Source organism: Salvelinus fontinalis, chromosome 34 (genome assembly GCF_029448725.1).
Source record: "Salvelinus fontinalis isolate EN_2023a chromosome 34, ASM2944872v1, whole genome shotgun sequence".
NCBI lineage: Eukaryota > Metazoa > Chordata > Actinopteri > Salmoniformes > Salmonidae > Salvelinus > Salvelinus fontinalis.
This window is the reverse complement of record NC_074698.1, coordinates 5,006,570-5,021,520: the sequence shown is the minus strand read 5'-3', so window position 1 is coordinate 5,021,520 and position 14,951 is coordinate 5,006,570.

Here is a 14,951-nt window from a genome sequence, read left to right as displayed (position 1 = left end):
AAGGTCAAAAAATAGAAAATAAAATACAAATATTGACACGGGAATAAATACACAGTGAGTAACAAATCCTTTTAAAGAGTCAAAATCACATGGCTATATACAGGGAGTACCAGTACAGAGCCGATGTGCAGGGGTACGAGCTAATTGAGGAAGCTATGTACATATAGGTAGGAGTAAAGTGACTAGGCAACAGGATAGATAATAGACAGTAGCAGCAGCATGTGTGTCGTCAGTATGCATGTGTGCGTATGTTATGTGTGTGTTGCGGTGTCAGTTTAAGTATGTGTGGGTAGAGTCCCGTGTGTGTGTGCGTAGAGTCAGTCCATGAGAGTTAGTGCAAAAAAGGGTTAATGCAGGTAGTCCGGGTAGCCATTTGATTAGCTATTTAGCATTTTGTTTAGTAGTCTTATGGCTTGGCGGTAGAAGCTGTTCAAGGTCCTGTTGGTTCCAGACTTGGTGCACTGGTACTGCTTGCTGTGCGGTAGCAGAGAGAACAGTCTATGGCTTGGATGGCTGGAGTCTTTGACCGCCTGGTATAGGGGTCATGGATGGCAGGGAGCTCGTTCACAGTGATGTACTAAGCCGTACTCACCATCCTTTGTAGAGCCTTGCGGCCGGGTGCTTTGCAGTTGCCGTACCAAGCGGTGATGCAGCCAGTCAAGACTCTCAATGGTGCAGCTGTAAAACCTTTTGAGGATCTAAAGGCCCATGCTAAATCTTTTCAGAGTGGGGAGAGGCGCTGTCGTGCCCTCTTCACGCCTGTGTGGGTCTGTGTGCACCATGTTAATTCCTTAGTCGATGTGGACACCGAGGAACTTGAAGCTCTGCCTCATCGTCGTTGGTGATCAGTCCTACCACCGTCGTGTCGTCAGCAAACTTGATGGTGGTGTTGGAGTCGTGCGCGGCCATGGAGTCATGGCTGAACAGGTGTTAAAGAAGGGGACTAAGCAGCGCACACCCCTGAGGGGCCCCATGTTGATGGTCAGCGTGGCGGGTGTGTTGTTGCCTACCCTCACCGTCTGGGGGCGGCCCGTCAGGAAGCTAACGATCCTGTTGCAGCGGGAGATGTTCAGTCCCAGAGTCCTGAGCTTGGTGATGAGCTTGGAGGGGACTAACCTGCCTAAATGACTATCGACCCGTAGCACTCACATCTATAGCCAGGAAATGCTTTGAAATGCTGGTCACCTGTGGATCTGTTGGGGTGGTATGCGAATTGGAGTGGGTCCAGGGTGATGTGAGCCGTGACAAGCCTTCAAAGCATTTATCGGCTATAGATGTGAGTGTTACTGGGCGTTAGTCATTCAGGCAGGTTAGCTTGGCATTCTTGGGCACGGGGACTATGGTGGTCTGCTTGAAACAAGTTGGTATTACAGAACAGGTCAGGGATAGACTGTCAATGAAGACACTTGCCAGCTGGTCAGCGCATGCTCTAAGTACGCGTCCTGGTATTCTGTCTAGCCCTGCGGCCTTGCTGGGAATCTTGCGGCTGCGTTTCCCTTTGTAATCCGTGATAGTTTGCAAGCCCTAGCACTTTCGTTGAACGTCAGAGGTCGGCATAGTAGGATTGGATCTTAGTCCTGTAATTAACGCTTTGCCTGTTTGATGGCTCGTTAGGAGGTCATAGCTGGATTTCTTATAAGCGTCTGGAATAGTGTCCCGCTCCTTGAAAGCGTCAGCTCTATCCTTTAGCTCATTGTGGATGTTGCCTGTAGTCCATGGCTTCTGGTTGGGGTATGTACGTACAGTCACTGTGGGATGACAACGTAGAGGCACTTATTAATGGAGCCGGTGACTGATGTGGTGAACTCCTCGATGTTATCAGATAAATCCCAGAATATATTCCAGTTTGTGGCATTACGTGGCATTAATCGGTTAATTACGTGGGATGATACATTTCCTGAGCGAAAGGGTCAATCACAACATCCTCTCTTCTCCTGAGCTGCACTCAGCACCAGCTATCGTCATCAACGCACCAGTTGACTGTGAGCCCGCGACGCACGTGTGCCACATCCTCCGGAAACTCGCAACATCCATTATGGCCTTTTAGAAGCGAGGCGTGAGTGCTAATAGATATCAGATACATCTCCATCTGTCACGGCGAACTCAAAAGCAACCCAGCTGGCCTTTTTATGAGATTTTTTTTTTGCTCTACGAACATCTGTTTTCCAAACGTTTTCTCAAATGCGTTCACGTCCCGCCACTGTCTGAACTGTACGGGGAAATAAAACACACACAAACACGTGGCAGATGAGAGTGCTGAAAGGTCAGTTCAAATTCACGAGGAGATGAAGAATAAAATAGCATCTGTAGGCTAGCAAATGCCCCATAATTAAATTAAAACAGACACTTTAACAGACATCAGATATGAAACTTTTTTTTATAGCTTGATAGACCTATAGGCCTTGGCCTAGCAAATAGGCTTACCAAGTAAAATTATGAATTCATATTGGTTTCAGCCACAATATATGTACATATATATAATATATATACGTACATATATTTTCATATTTTACTTTTCTCTGTACGTATACATATATATTCATATTCATATATATTCGTATTTTACTTTTCTCTGATTAGCTCTGTGGCTGAAACCAATATGAATTCATAATTTTACTTGGTAAGCCTATTTGCTAGGTCAAGGTCTATAGGTCTATCAAGCTATAAAAAAAAAAATATATATATATATATATAGAGAGAAAAAATTTAAAAAAAAATGCCTTTCACGCCACCCTTTCCCATAAATACCTAAAAAAGACATCTTATTTACGTTGTATGATCTTTTAGCAGCTTGAGTTCAGAGAAGTGGCCATATCATCAGTCAAAATGTGCCCTCAAACAGCTGCCAGTGACTGGTGAGAGGATGAATGAGGAGGGCTCTCTGGCTACAACCTCCCTAGCCCCCATCCCTGTGACGCCCACTGACAGAGCCTAAGTGGGAGTGGGAGTTTGACAAGGGGTTTTCACACAGGGATAGGCTACAACATGAGAGAGCGAGTGAGAAAGAAAAAGTTGAGAGAAATGGAATGAGAGAGAAAATACACAGGGAGGGAAATTGAGAGGGAGTGAGGGAGGGAAGCAGTGATAGGAGAGAGAGAGGGACTATGAACAATAGACAAGCGCACACACACACACACACACACACACACACACATGCAACCCCATGGTCTGGCCTCCATCAAAGCAGGTGTGACGCAGAGGTCCGAGGCTCTGAGCACAAGTGGGAAGCGCACACTTACACACATTCAGCCCCCTTTGTGAGAGAGCCAAGTCAAACAGGGTGAATTATGTTACACAGCTCTGACAGTGACAGGGGGTGATTTGTACAAGCCAGGCAGAGGCAGTGCGTGGCCACGATGGGGCCATGGTGCTCTGGGTAATGGGAGGGGTTCAGGAGGAGTGTCCAGGAGTAGAACGGGGATCTGGGGCTGAGATTCCTGAGATACATGGACTGCAGTCGGGCCGTTGGGTCCGATTCTCCCAAACCTGGGTCATAGGATTATCTAGGGTGCACTTAGCTAAGACAACACTGGACAGTGTTACAGACAGACATAGAATGTGGTTATGTCATTCTGTAAATCCTGCCCTTGTCCACTCGATCAATGTATTCTCAGGCTGTTGTGTTGTGTAATGTTACTAATGTGTTATTAACGTTTTTTTTTTATGTTCTTAACGTAGGATACCTAAGTAGTTGGTATTGACAAAATACAATTCAGAAAGGACATCCACATAAATAGGTGTGTATATTCATTCGTTCTGCCTTTTTGTTCCACTAAGATAGGCCTACATCCCAATACACAAGTCATCTAGTTCGATCAACTCCATGCCTGGTATCCATCAATACGCCTATAACATCAGCCTCAAGGTATGTTCTGCTCAGTTTCATTTAGTTCCATACGATGATCCAGCTGGCTCCCAACTGTCTATGTGACAGATGCAGCTCAGGTCCAATATATATATATATAGCCATGGAGCACAAAGGCTGACTCTTATTGGCTCGAATGTATTACCATATCTTTCGCTGATTGGTGTGTGACCTGACATTGACAAATTGGTCTCCAGCTGATTGGATATTCCAGTGATGATGTAAAAGTGGGCTGAGCTGGATGGAGATAGGGAAGGGTGGGGTGGAATAGGGGGTAAACTGTCAATCATCAACTGTGATCAAAGGAAGACATGCTATTTTTTAGTTTTTTTCTTTAAATACGACTGTGGGATTGCATAAAGGTTGTATCATGTTCTGCAGTCTAACATCTTGTTATGTGTTGTCTATAACAGAATAAACAAAGAATACAAATGGAAAGTGCTTTACTGATTAACTGGCCTATGAGAACTAAAACCTCTTATGGAATTACAATTTATATAAGATTGTAACATTTTCACAAATCCCATTTTATTTTCTAGGCTATAACTGTCAAATGCCTCTGCCTTATTGCTGTACACTTTAATGTGAGCCCTTCTACCCTGTAGGTCTATTGTTGACGGTCTGTGGAGTATAGACCATCATCATGTTGGAACTATAATTTGACTGGAAGTACGCCCTATATCTATTATGTTTTAAGGAGTGCATTTGTTTTTATTGCACAATCAATAACCCCCTTCACAATCTAATTATCTTGCAAAGATTGAATTCGTTCAACACGAAAGTTGAATTTCATATTTTCACCTGCGCTATGGAAGCACAATATGTCCTACAATTAGCACGTTTTAAACTCTCCAATATTTGTCCATTGTCCAACGCGTTAGCCTGTGATATGTCATATTTAATGTAATCTTGAAATGTAATTATATTTCTATGAAGTTCCAGCTGGACATATAAAATTCATTATCACATCCACATGGGGTTGCGAACGACGCCATAAAGAATACGGACAGCCAACAGCCCGCACTCGAGGCCAGTCAGTCTCTGTGCCCGGCGCCCGGCCCCGTGGAAACAGGCGGGTCTGTTTCAACAGAACACCAGTCCTGTCTCCTGCATCTTGTCAAAAGCCGAGCCAGGCTGCCAAACTCTCGTCTCTCAATCAGCGACGGAGGACCACATGCTCCTTGGGGCCGTTTTGGACCCTAGCGTGCCACATGCTCCATTTCAAATAAACACGTAGCCCTTTTTGGCGCACCAAAGCCCACCATCTGCCCAAACAGAGCGCGCGGGATATAAATGATGGCCCCATTCTTAAACAAATAAACTCGCACACAATCTCAGACCGCGGACGCACAGTCTTCGTAAAATGGAGCCAAATTAGAAAAAAAATAAAACGATTTATCGTCTTGAGAGGTAAACAAGCGACAGGTTTCTGAAAATATTAGGTGACAGGCGGGGCTGAGAGGTTTCACCAAAAAAAAAACATAATTAACAGGAAGTCAATCAAGCGAAAGTAAATTCGAGCCTTATGTTGGAAATTAAAAGCTGAAGTAGGCTAACGTAGACTGCCATGTTTCGAAAATGGGATTCTCAAAGCCATGTAAGGCTGAGGTTTGTAGGCTATTTTACCAATATTGGACCTGGACACTCGGTCTCCAAAACACCACATGCTGTCACTAAAAGACCCAGAGCGTCCTAAAGGCCTCTATATTTAGGCTATGTCACCATAATTTTATGTGCTTCATTATATATATATATATATATATATATATATTTTTTTTTTTTTTTTAATAAAACATAGCCTCTATAGCCTTGCTTTAGGGCTACACTTTACACATAAACTTTGACTTCCGTTTCAAATTTATTCAAATTATGTAACGTATATGGTAAGCTATCTGAAAAATTAACATGTTAGGCGTCAGTTACATTTGATAATCTATTGAATTTTTTTTTAAAGCCCTACATTTCCCCAAATCTGGACATTGCAATTGTTTTGCCTACCAACTGTTTATGTTTATAATGGTTCACATCAAGGTCCATTTCATGCTAAATATTGAGGGCCAATTATGGAGTTTTTATTCCTTCAATGCATACACTCCAACACACATGTTTGACAACGATGAAATAAGTGTTTGGTACGCTACCATTTGTTTGTTTATAACTAAGTAACCCCTCATCAATTAGTAAAATGTATTACACTTACATATTTAAAGGCTTATTCATAATTATTTGATTTTGGGGAACAATAAATTATTTGTAGTATCTCATAGAAAACAAAAGCTGTTTTCCCTCTACACTGAGTATACCAAACATTAAGAACACCTGCTCTTTCCACGACAGGCCACTCAATATTGAGATGTTCCTGATATTTGTATACTCAGTGTATCGATAGGCTACGTAAACATGATGGGCATGCAAGTGGTACTTCCTTTTGGCCAGTAGATGGCAGAAGAGTACAATGGTCTTTAGAAAAGCCAAGCACACTAAAATCACTCCTCAGTCTTTTAAATATATATATATATATATATATATATATATATATATTTCACCTTTATTTAACCAAGTAGGCCAGTTGAGAACAAGTTCTCATTTACAACTGCGACCTGGCCAAGATAAAGCAAAGCAGTGTGACAAAACAACAACACAGAATTACACATTAACAAATGTACAGTCAATAACACAATAGAAGAATCTATGTACAGTGTGTGCAAATGTAGAAGAGTAAGGAGGTAAGGTGATAAATAGGCCATGGAGGCGAAATAATTACAATTTAGCATTAACATTGGAATGACAGATGTGCAGATGATGATGTTCAAGTAGAAAATAGAGATACTGGGAGGCAAAAGAGCTAGAGGATAAGTAACAATATGGGGATGAGGTAGTTGGGTGTGCTATTCACAGATTGGCTGTGTACAGGTACAGTGATCGATAAGCTGCTCTGACAGCTGATGCTTAAAGTTAGAGCGGGAGATATAAGACTCCAGCTTCAGTGATTTTTGCAATTCGTTCCAGTCATTGGCAGCAAAGAACTGGAAGGAAAGGCGGCCAAAGGAAGTGTTGGCTTTGGGGGTGACCAGTGAAATATACCTGCTGGAGCGCGCGCTACGGGTGTGTGTTGCTATGGTGACCAGTGAGCTGAGATAAGACGGGGCTTTACCTAGCATAGACTTATAGGTGACCTGGAGCTAGTGGGTTTAGCGACAAATATGTAGCGAGGGCCAGCCAACGAGAGCATACAGGTCGCGGTGGTGGGTAGTATATGGGGCTTTGGTGACAAAAGGGATGGCACTGTGATTACATCCAATTTGTTGAGTAGAGTGTTGGAGGCTATTTTGTAAACGACATCGCCGAAGTCAGGGATGGGTAGGATAGTCAGTTTTACGAGGGTATGTTTGCCAGCATGAGTGAAGGAGGCTTTGTTACGATAGGAAGCCGATTCTAGATTTCATTTTTGATTGGAGATGCTTAATGTGAGTCTGGAAGGAGAGTTTATAGTCTAACCAGACACCTAGGTATTTATTGTTGTCCACATATTCTAAATCAGAACCGTCCAGAGTAGTGATGCTAGTTGGGCGGGAGGGTACGGGCAGCAATCGGTTGAAGAGCATGCATTTAGTTTTACTAGCATTTAAAAGCAGTTGGAGGCTTCGGAAGGAGTGTTGTGTGGCATTGAAGCTCGTTTGGAGGTTTGGTAGCACAGTGTCCAACGAAGGGCCAGATGTATACAGAATGGTGTCGTCTGTGTAGAGGGGGATAAGAGAATCACCAGCAGCAAGAGAGACATCATTGATATATACAGAGAAAAGAGTCGGCCCGAGAATTGAACCCTGTGGCACCCCCATAGAGACTGCCAGAGGTCCAGAAAACAGGCCCTACGATTTGACACAATGAACTCTATCTGAGAAGTAGTTGGTGAACCAGGTGAGGCAGTCATTTGAGAAGCCAAGGCTATTGTGTCTGCCAAGAAGAATGCAGTGATTGACAGAGTCGAAAGCCTTGGCCAGGTCGATGAAGATGGCTGCACAGTACTGTCTTTTATCAATGGCGGTTATGATATCGTTTAAGACCTTGAGCGTGGCTGAGGTGCACCCATGACCAGCTCGGAAACCAGATTGCATAGTGGAGAAGGTACGGTGGGATTCGAAATGGTCGGTGATCTGTTTGTTAACTTGGCTTTCAAAGATGGATATAGGTCTATAACAGTTTGGGTCTAGAGTGTCTCCCCCTTTGAAGAGGGTAATGACAGCGGCAGCTTTCCAATCTATGGGTATCTCATACGATACGAAAGAGAGGTTGAATAGGCTAGTAATAGGGGTTGCAAAAATTTTGGTAGATAATTTTAGAAAGAGAGGGTCCAGATTGTATAGCCCAGCTGATTTGTAGGGATCCAGATTTTGCAGCTCTTTCAGAACATCAGCTGTTTGGATTTGGGTGAAGGAGAAGTGGGGGGGGCTTGGGCAAGTTGCTGCAGGGGGTGCTGAGATGTTGGCCGGGGTAGGGGTAGCCAGATGGAAAGCATGGCCAGCCGTAGAAAAATGCTTATTGAAATTGTCTATTATTGTAGTTTTATCAGTGGTGACAGTGTTTCCTACCCTCAGTGCAGTGGACAGCTGGGAGGAGGTGCTCTTATTCTCCATGGACTTTACAGTCTCTGGCCGGCACATCTCTCACTCCATCTGAACATAAACTAAAACTGTTGATGTGTGTTACATACAAACGACACGAAGACGAACCAACGTGGGCTCATATCTTTATTGTGAGATGTAATGACGGTCTCCACCTTGACTGAGAATGCATCTTCAGAGCTTCTTTCTTACATTCATTGGCTTACGTTCAGTCCAAAGTATGAACACAGTCACAGTCATTCCAGAAGAATCTTTCCAAAACAAAGACATTTACTTCAAACATGAGACAGTTTGAAGACAAAGGAGGACGATTAAAACATAAACAGCTACACGGTGTGGGAAACACAAGGTAAACATACAAAGTAAACATACATGGTAGAGGTTTACAGAGCTAAAGTATATTTATAAGTTCTTTTCAGTACGATTACAAACCATTGGTTAACAATGCGTATCAATTGCCGGAGTTTTATCAAAATGTCATGGTGTGTCATGTAAACAAGCACTCTCTCACCAACCCCCATCCTATACTCCATGATAAACTCAATAGGAAGGCATACGTGGAATGCAGCGTTCTTAAAACGTTGCCATGACGTTACTTTGGGGTTTGACACCCATGGGTCTAGTCTGATCGGGTCAGATGGGGACCAAAAGCTCATTCAAACTTTCAAACGCTGCCGCTGTCAAATGCTTTCAATGGCCATCACTTGCCTTCAACTGCAGTTATTTAGCTGGACCGAATAGTGGCGGTGACTGAGAGGTGAAGGCTTCTTGCTTGGCTGTGGCTGGCTATGATTGACAAAGCATGGCAGTTAGGGCGGTTGTGTGGGAGACTGATGTCGCCTCAGTACCCCGTCACTGGTCAGATTTACAAAGGCCGACAGAGTTGACAAAGGCTTGTCAGAATGCTCACACAGGCGCAGACAAACACATTTTTCTGTCTTTGTCTCTGTCTGTCTGTCTGTCTGTCTGTCTGTCTGTCTGTCTGTCCTTGCGAAATAGGGCGGAGAAATTGGTGGAGGGCTGTCTGAGTGTTGTGATGTCAGACGGTGGGTGTGACTCTCAGACACACATGTAATTGGTGGCAGGCCTTGGCAAGAGAAAGAGAGAGAGGGGGGAGAGGGATGTCAGCGACGGAGAAAAAGGTTTGAGAGGGAAACCAAAAGTGATCGAGAGAGAGGTTTAACACAGCGCCCAGATTACACCGTTAGAGCGTTGGACTAGTAACCGAAAGGTTGCAAGATTGAATCCCCGAGCTGACAAGGTAAAAAAATCTGTTGTTCTGCCCCTGAACAAGGCAGTTAACCCACTGTTCCTAGGCCGTCATTGAAAATAAGAATTTGTTCTTAACTGACTTGCCTAGTTAAATAAAGGTTAAATAAAACAAAAAAACAAAACACACCTGCTGAATGAAGAAGTCGCCATTCAGAGGTTACAGTAGTCCAAGCTGTTACATAACTTTGGAGATTGTTGCAGGGCCACATAGAGGCCCATGATGCACCCCTGGGAGTATAGTGAACTTAGAGCAAGATCGTTAACCACTGGTCTGGAGAAGCATAAATATTTAGCATGACACTGTCATCAAATGCTTTGTTAGTCCCGCAAATTGTAAAGACAATGGTGTCTGTAAATGTTTGAGAAGAGTCCACAAGCAGACACTGTGGCAGTTACAGGACACACTACATTCAGACACACACAGATAGTTGGTTCATACACAAAGCAGCCCCAAGGATGTTCATTCTCATGTACTGTGCTCGACTCTTCTTTATCAGACTGTGTGAAGGCAGAGTGAGATATATTTCCACGCATTCTGTGGACAACAGTAACAGATAGAGTCAATATCGAAGAGCATGTTTAGCTCAAGCACGTAAACTACCTCGGCTTTGCACAGAGGATGCGGTAACGCTCAGTGTAAAAAATGGATGACACACTTTCGACTATGTGTGCTTTGTCTATTTCTGCTGACTGGTGAATCAGCTGACTCGCTCTGGGCGGAACTGCTCTGTTCTTCTAGGAAGTCAGACGCCATGAGTGGCTAGCGTGTACCAGGAATCAGCCACCACAGACAGTAGAGGTCTCCCCACTCTGAGACTTTGACGAGTTCATCTGTTTTCTTTTCTCAATGTCCCTTTTCGTCTAACTAATTATCTAAACTGTTCACTTAAATGCAAGAGAAATATATAAAAATAGAGTTTGATATGGTAGCGTGAGGATTTGAAAATCACTCGATGGACAACAGATAGAATTGAATGCTAAATATTTCAATTGGCTCACATGCTGCACGAATGGGGGACAAAGACCCTCTTGTTTTGTGTTACGTATAGAAGTACAAGGTCGGAAAAATAACCCCTCCAGGTGTGGTGTGACCGGACACAGCCTGCCTCCCGAGTCCCCTTGAGGCCATGCCAACACTGGAAAGCAGGAGACCAAAATGGCTGTCACAAAATGGAACAACAACTAACCAATGTTTCTCCCTGAAAAGAAAGAGGGATGACCTGAGATGTGACTAGAGGTAGAAGGTAGAAGAAACGTAATGCCAATACACTGGCGGATAAAAAAAAAGACGGGCGAGTGATTGGGTGCTCCTCAATAACGTCAACCTGTCACGCTCAGCGGATCACTCGATAAGGCGCATGAAGGGGGCGAGACCTGCCGTGACACTAAATCAATCCGCCAACCACGCTTCATCCCGGGGCCTCTGGTGCTGTATTATGACACGCTAGGCAGCTCACACGGGCGTCCGCCGCGTTGCAGACTCCGCTGGCCTCCTCTCCTTCCCCTGTGCAAACTCCTACCTTTAAGGATCCGATAAATTCCGCCGGCCCCCGTAGGGTTTTGACAAGGCGCGGTCTAGCGTGGTCGTTTATGGTCGAGGGGACAGCAGTCGGTGATTAAGGCTGATCCGAAGGATGGACGGGGATCAATGGAAGAGGGTCGGAGTGGCAAAGGAGCGGAGGACGGGCCAGTGTTTAATGGGCGTTGGGGGAGCAGGGGGCGGGGGGTTCTAATTGAGCTAATCGCGAAGCAGGCTCCTGTTATGATATTAGAATGGATCCAATGTGCAAGAAGCTACGAGGTATGAGGGATGAGGATCAATGAGCAGGACGGGATGGGACAGAAGGCCTTAGAGTGCAGGTCGACACACTGAGAACTCTGAGGAGAACCATGGAGGAAAGCACAGGCAGGCAGGCAGTTACATGAAGGAGTGTGCGAGTCTGAGTGCGAGTCGAGGACGTATTCCCGCCTGAAGGAAGAGCAAACTCCGGACATACTGTATGTCAGACGTGCTTATGATAGTAAATGCACGTCATGAAGCGACTGACTTGATTGTCACGGAGTAGCCCAAACTGTCAAGTGAATCTATTGGCATCGGTGCATAATATGTAGCCTATGCTGATGTCAGTGGAAGATTTGATTGAAAGCTTGACTTACTGGCACACCTCAAGTCAATGGACCTCCGAGAGTGTGTGCCTGAGTCTAAGTACAAGCGGGCGTTAGTATCAGTGTCTGAGGCCATACTGGCGGAGGGCTGAGAGAGATTTATGATCAAAATGATGCAAATTGCACCCAGCAGTTTGAGGCGGGAGCTGTCTCTAGTCTTCCCCCTCACCCCCACGTCAGCTGTCCACTTATGAAACCATTACGCGTTGTAAAACATCCAACCTCCACTGGTTGGAACGCTTGTTTATGTCATACAGGAATTAAAATACACCTCTAGGACTGACACAGGTCACACATCCCACCGTGGGTCATTCTTCTCTCTCGAACGCAGAGCCGCGTTTTTGCTAATCAGGACCCCGCGTGCGCTTGCAATAAATCTCCGGGTCTTGACGGGCCTTGCAAATAAAGCAAACAGCCCCCATGGTTCTGTCGTGATGTTTGATTTCCATCCGCCCACTGGAAAGTAGGCCCCAGCCATCTATCACCCGCTGGATCTGCCTGCCTCTCAATCTCTCGGCACTCACCAGAAACGAGACCCAGCCTGATTGGGCTTAATGTCAAACACATGGCTCTGGTTGGCCGGCGCAACTTTCCCACCAGAGCTCCAGAAGAGGCGCCCTCGCTGATCAAGAGAGGAACCAACCAAAAGCCAAGCGTCGTAGACCACCTCTTTGGCAAGCGGTAAACAAAACAAGATTTTTTTTCTCAGGGATTTTGACATGTGGTTTGGTTCGGGAATGTTTATGCCTTTGCGTTTTCTTTAGCTATGGTGGTGGGTTGGATTCCGATGAATAGGAAAATAATTTATGTTTGGATGGATGGTGTTTGAAGGAATTGGTGTGTGTGTGTGTCTATTGTCTGTAGTCCTGACTAAGGGATCTTGATTGAACCTCCCAGCACCCCCCCCCCCCCCCCCAACCCCCCACCCCCTCTCTCTCTTTCATTCATTCACAGTGAGGAAGGCCTTTGGTGGGCAGTAAAAGCCTTTTAACCTGGAAGTGCTCTGATTGGACCAGGGGTCAGTCTGTAGACCTCTAAAGCCGCTCTGCCCCATCCGTCAGTGTCACACCAATATTAGTGCTATTATCATCAAAGTCACACTGTGAATTATAGCACATGCAAAAAGCCCGCTGTCCGGATTCTGCAGTGACCTGCGCCAAATGATTTAACAGGGGTGAAACTCCCATTGGTGACATCACTGAGGGGAGAGGAAAAAAGGACTCTGCTAAGATGCTTACACAGAGGCTAAGATGGCTGACATAGAGGCTAAGATGGCTGACATAGAGGCTAAGATGGCTGACATAGAGGCTAAGATGGCTGACATAGAGGCTAAGATGGCTGACATAGAGGCTAAGATGGCTGACATAAAACGTGACAGACTGGCTGAGAGGGTTTTGGCGGGGTGAATGGCATCTGGACAACTAAAGCACCCAAAACTATACTACTAGTCAGACACCTGAAGACAAAATGGCTAACTTCTCTGAGACATTTGTAGTCATGTCCTGCATCTGGGACGTTTGGCATCAATCCAGTCTCAGTATCAATTAATTCAGCAGATTAATTTAAATTCTCTTCAGATTTATACCAAGGCCATACATTGCCATATAGTATTTGTAGATGACTGTGCTCACAACTATCACAATAGTGCACCTTGGCCAACCAAATCACATCGCTATATTTTCAACCAAACTACCTCCATACAATTACAACCAAACCACATCCCTACATTTTCAACCAATCTACCTCCATACATTTTCAACCAAAATACCTCCATATATTTTCAAACACCATTAGTCCCGTTGGAGAAATAGAAAACATGATCTTTATAATGGTTTTGCTGAGCAGCTGAAGCTTCTGCTCTCCACATGGTTTCTCATGTCTGAGGCCTTTCCCTCTACTTGTATCTCAGGAAGAGACGTTCACTGTTCACAGCCTGGCCATGCCTGTGTCAGTCTTAGTTATGGCCAGAGAAATGCTTCTCCCAGAAAACATTATCATCCCCTTAAATCAGCCGCTGCATATTCATGAGGGGCGAACAAAACGGTGTCGGCGGAGAGGAAGAATCGGCACGGTGGGGGTCTGATCTGAGAGACAGAGCGTGGAACGTTCTCTAAACATTAGCTTTCAACCTGTCCATCAACGCTAGCCCTGTGGACTTGAAGCACAGCAGGTTAGCCACAAACTCACTCATGCTACACTCAGAGAAGCACAGGCAGCCAGGCACACACAGATATAAACTACGATCACAGACACATATGCCCAGCAGAATGAAACAAATAGACTCACATTTCTTTGATTCACAATCACACACTAGATAGAAATAAAAGAAAGAGAGCAGAAAATGATTAGATACGTCTATGTTGGATTGTGTTATGTGTCTATAAGCATCAATTCTTGCATTCATGTGTAATGTACAGTGCATTCGGAAACTATTCAGAGCCCTTCACTTTTCCCACATTTTGTTACGTTACAGCCTGATTCTAAAATGTCTTAAATGTAAAAATGTCCTCTTCAATCTACACACAATGCACCATAATGACAATGCAAAAACAGGTTTTTAGAAATTTTAGCATTTTAGTTACTGTTTTTAAAAACAGCCTGTTTTTAAAAACAGTAACACCTAATTTACATAAATATTTGCTATGAGACTCGAAATTGAGGTCAGGTGAATCCTGTTTCCCTTAATCGTCCTTGAGATGTATCTACAACTTGATTGCAGTCCACCTGTGGTAAACTCAATTGATTGGAGGTGATTTGGAAAGGCAAACACTTGTCTATATAAGGTCCCACAGTTGACCGTGCATGTCAGAGCAAAAAACAAGCTATGAGGTCAAAGGAATTGGCCCTAGAGCTCTGAGACCGGAGTATGTCGAGACACAGATCTGTGGAAGGATACGAACAAATGTCTGCAGAATTGAAGGTCCCCAAGTACACAGTGGCCTCTATCATTCTTAAATGGAAGAATATTGGACCAACCAAGACTCTTCCTAGAGCTGGCTGCCCGGCCAAACTGAGCAATCGGGGGA